Below are 5,176 nucleotides of genomic sequence, written 5' to 3'. Positions count from 1 at the left end.
CAGATCTCTCAAGAGGCAGGTCAGGTGATCTGGTATTCCTATCTCTTGAAGAATTTTCCACAGATTGTTGTGATCCACACAGTCAAAGGCTTTGGCATAGTCAATAAAGCAGAAATAGATGTTTTTCTGGAACTCTCTTGCTTTTTCAGTGATCCAACAGATGTTGGCAATTTGATCTCTGGTTCCTCTGCCTTTTCTAAATCCAGCTTGTACATCTGGAAATTCTGAGTTCATGTACTGTTGAAGCCTGGCTTGGAGAATTTGGGGCATTACTTTACTAGCGTGTGAGATGAGTGCAATTGTGCAGTAGTTTGAGCATTCTTTGGCATTGCCTTTCTTTGGGATTGGAATGAAAACTGACCTTTTCCAGTCCTGTGGCCACTGCTGAGTTTTCCAAATTTGCTGGCATATTGAGTGCAGCACTTTCACAGCATCATCTTGTAGGATTTGAAATAGCTCAACTGGAATTCCATCACCTCCACTAGCTTTGTTTGTAGTGATGCTTCCTGAGGCCCACTTGACTTCACATTCCAGGATATCTGGCTCTAGGTGAGTGATCATACCACCGTGATTATCTGGGTCATTAAGATATTTTTGGTATAGTTTTTCTGTTTATTGTTGCCACATCTTCTTAATATCTTCTGCTTCTGTAAGGTCCATACCATTTCTGTCCTTTATTGTGCCCATCTTAGAATGAAATGTTCCCTTGGTATCTCTAATTTTCTTGAAGAGATCTCTAGTCATTCCCATTCTATTTTTTTCCCTCTATTTCTTTGCACTGATCACTGAGGAAATCTTTCTTATCTCTCCTTGATATTCTTTGGAACTGTACATTCAAATGGGCATATCATTCCTTTTCTCCTTTGCTTTTCATTTCTCTTATTTTCATAGCTATTTGTAAGGCCTCCTCAGACAGCCATTTTGCTTTTTTGCATTTCTTTTTCTTGAGGATGGTGTTGATCCCTGTCTCCTGTACAATGTCACGAACCTCTGTCCATAGTTCTTCAGGCACTCTGTAATCTAGCATGTGGACTAACAGTTCCTTCAGATGCTCACGGCTGAGTAGGAAGAGTTGATTGAAAGGATCTTGAGATCAGTCTATGTATTCCTGGGGTCAGTCAAACAGAACAGGGACTAAAGAAAGCACACAACATGGTAGAGTCCTTACTGAGGGCAATACGTGTTTTATTTAACAGGTGAATACCGACCGGTCACCAATTCAATTTTTTATTTATTTTTTAAGCAAATTCATTGAGGATTTTAAAAATTGCTTCCAGGCAACAATCTGGGGTAGATCAATAGACACTCTTGTCACATCATCCTCATTTTTTAATGAACAGCCTTAAGCCAGAAGTCAAAGAATTGATACTTCATAGCTAGAGTGGGATAGATAGTGTTGGAGAAGGTTAGAGAAGAAAAACAGAGTTAGACTCTAATCAAGTTAGTGATTTTTCAAATTAAACACCTGGACAGCCCCAGATGTTCTCTATGCCTTTCCATAAAAAAGGTCCCCCCTGCCCACTCCAGTACTCTTGCCTGGAAAATCCCATGGACGGAGGAACCTGGTAGGCTGCAGTCAATGGGGTCGCTAAGAGTCAGACATGACTGAGCGACTTCACTTTCACTTTTCACTTTCATGTACTGGAGAAGGAAATGGCAACCCACTCCAGTGTTCTTGCCTGGAGAATCCCAGGGACGGGGGAGCCTGGTGGGCTGCCGTCTATGGGCTCGCACAGAGTCGGACACGACTGAAGTGACTTAGCAGCAGCAGCAGCAGAAAGAATTCTTGCTGTCATTATGAACAAAAGAGATGCTGGAAGACCAACTGCCCCACTGTGGGCAGAGAAAACTCTAACAGATAATAAGAGGAATTCCAAGGAGGAGGCAGCAGCCAACTTGAATTCTTGCCTTAAAACTCTCAGGATTAGCATGAACTATAGTGAGTCACATGCCTTCCAGGTGTCAGAGCCTCGGCACCAAGTGTTCCACTGACCTGGAATCACACGTGATGACCACTTGCTCTCATCACCTAGTTAATTTCAGATCTTTCACACTTTCTGGAGCAGGGGAACCATCCCTGTCCTCTCAGCCCAAGTCAGGACATGCTCCTCTTCCCTTACATTGCTTCTTTATACTTTCTTCTTTGCTCTCACTGGATCGCAGCTTATAGTTACACATTCATCAAGTATTCACACAAATATGTATCATCCTCATAAGACCGCTTTGGGGACCACGGCTGGACAGAGCTGGTTTGCTCACAACTGTATTCTCTGTGACCAGCACATCGACAGCAAGGTATTCAGGGATTCTGTTGGGTAAATGACTAAAAAGCAAATTAGAATAAGATACACTTTCCATGTGAGAGATGGCAGCTTTAAATACAGTGGTCCCCAACCTTTTTGGCACTACGGACCAGTTCCCTGAAAGACAATCTTTCCACTGGGAGGGGGGGAAATGGTTCAGGAAGACTCAAACACGTTACATTTATTGTGCACTTTATTATTATTACATCAGCTCTACCTTAGATGATCAGGCATTAGATCCCAGAGGTCAGGGACCCCTGCTTTAATGGACTGGCCATATTCAGTGTTAGGTGAGAGTGTGGAGACACAGGGCACTCACACCCATTGTTGATAGAGGCATAAATTGGTAATGGCTTCATGTACCTATAAAAATGTTCACTGTTGATACCTGTTGATCCAGGGATTTAGCACCTGGGTATTAATTCTGTAGGCACAATAGCACAAATACGTATCTCTATAACAATGATCCCGGAAGTAACAGCTCGAAGTGTGACCAGTAAACTGGTCACAACTTAAGTACCTTTGTAAGAGGATACTGAAAAAATTAAGGGTACACTCATAAAATTAATTTCTGCACCATGCAACTATTATAAGATTCTCTGGGGGCTCAGTGATAAAGAATTTGCCTACCAATGCAGGAGACTTGGTTTGATCCCTGTAGCCTGGCCGGCTACAGTCTATAGGGTCGCAAAAGAGTCAGACATGACTTAGGGACTAACTAACAACAACACAAATATACTGTTAGTAACAGAACTAATGGTTAATGAGAAAAGTTAATCCCAGTTTTTTTTGTTTTTTTTTTTAATCCTCCATATATAAACACAAATAAAAGTTTGGTGTTTTTAAAAAAATAGTGGAGGTAGAGAATAAACCAAACCGTTGATCAGTTTCACCTCTGCAGAGTAGGGATGAGGGGTGGGTGGGGATTTTCACTTTTATTTTTATCAATATCTCTAAACTATGTAAACAGGCAAGCTTATAATTCAAAACACATTTTAAAAAATATTTTAAAATCTAGAATCTTTGCAGAACAAGACTTATAAGGTTCACTTATAAGGTAAGGTTCACCTTGAGAAGGTTAAATTAAAGCTACAACCAGTGAGCAACTGCACTAAAAAATGGTCCCTTGAGGACCTAACATCCAGGGACCACCCAAATACAGGCTCATCAGTCTTTAAATCCTAGGGTGAGGTCTGGGAGGAAGGAAGACACAGTAAATGAGGGAGGTCGTGGGGGTCCTGGGATGTGCTTGCCTCCGGAAGGAAGACGGCAGAATTTATTCTGCATTTCCAAGTACAATATCCTCCCCAGAGGCTCCTTGGACAAGATCCGACGGATACCTTTCGCCTATCAGCCAAGATCTTAAGAACCCAAGTGAGGCAGAGAGTCTAGAACCAGGAGCGGAAGGAAATCCTGGGCTCCTTGTCACCCTAGCCCTGTTGAGGAAACCACACACCGCCCACCTCTCCGATCGTCCCGGCGACTGCGAAATGAGTCAGGACCCAGGGCTGCGCGGGCGACACCAACCGCGTCGCGCTGGCGAGGTGATCTGGCCCCGAATGTGGGCGTGGCAGGCGGCTTGGAGAAGCAGCCGGGCGCGCACAGCCCGCGCCCTGGAAGACCCGGGGCCCTGAGCTAGCCTTCCTTCCCACCCCACCCCTCGCCCCCCGCACTGCCTCGCGTGCGGCGAAGGCTACAAGGTCAGGTCCCCGGGGCTCGAGGAGAGGGCGCCAGCCGCATCGTGGCTGCTTTGGTAAGTGGGGTGGGTCACGGAGGAAGCCCTGCTCCGCCGCAGGCCTCCTCTCTCTCCACCGACTTTAGGACCTCTGGTGGCCTCTCTCGGCCGAATGGATGCCGCCTCCTTTCCTTCCCTCCAGGTTTAGTGACACAGTGGAGGCCAAGCCGTGCATTAGGATCTCCGTCTCTCCTTCCAGCCCGCACCGCTGCGCTCAGGCTCTCCCCATTTTGCCAAGAGGAAGCCGCGGCTGGGGCGGCGAGAAACCTGACCCAAGGTCACCGGGACTGACCAAGGTTTCCCCCACCCTAGATGCTTCCTCGTGTGAATGTGAATGGGTCTAAGTGTTTCTTTCTTTCCCTCAATAGCCGGCGAGAAGAATAAAAATGCGGCCTTTGAGCGCCGGGTTTGGGTCTGAAAAGCCCCGCGCGTCGGAGGTGGCGTGCCTTCCCCGGGGGTAGAGACCGCCGGGCGGCGCGCGGGCGGGTTCTCCGACAGTGAAAGATGCTGGAGAAGTAAAAAGCCCCCGAGAGGGTTCAACAATCTCCCCCGCCCCCCAAACCTTGGGAGCGGCACGGGCCCCGAGCCCACCCGGATCTGAGCCCTGAGGGGGCGATGCCCGCTCCCCACGAGGTGTCAGGGACAAATGTCCATCCGGTCCTAGGGGTTGGACGCCGCTTTCGGCCAGCCTCGGCTCATGGCAACTGGAAGCCGAGAGGCATGGGCGCGACCCCGGGACTCGAGTCCCAGCCTGTAAAGGCGCGAGTGTAGGTGGATGTGAGTGCAGAGGGGCCTGCCTGGGGACCCTGGCCACACTTGCCCACAGTTATTGCTCCTAGGAGAAGACTCTTTAGAGTCCCCTGGATTGCAATCAATCCTAAAGGAAATCCTAAAGAAAATCAACCCTGAACAGTCACTGGAAGGACTGATGCTGAAGCTGAAGCTCCAATACTTACACCTGATGTGAAGAGCCGACTTAGTGGAAAAGGCCCTGATGCTGGGAAAGATTGAGGGCAGGAGAAGGAGGCAACAGAGGAAGGGATGGTTGGATGGTATAACCTACTCAATGGACTTGAGTTTGAGCAAACTCCAGGAGATAGTGATGGACAAGGAAGCCTGGTGTGCTGCAGTCCGTGGA

Source organism: Bison bison, unplaced genomic scaffold, assembly GCF_000754665.1.
Source record: "Bison bison bison isolate TAMUID 2011002044 unplaced genomic scaffold, Bison_UMD1.0 scf7180017849896, whole genome shotgun sequence".
NCBI lineage: Eukaryota > Metazoa > Chordata > Mammalia > Artiodactyla > Bovidae > Bison > Bison bison.
The sequence above is the reverse complement of the archived record's forward strand: the minus strand, read 5'-3'. Positions refer to the sequence as shown.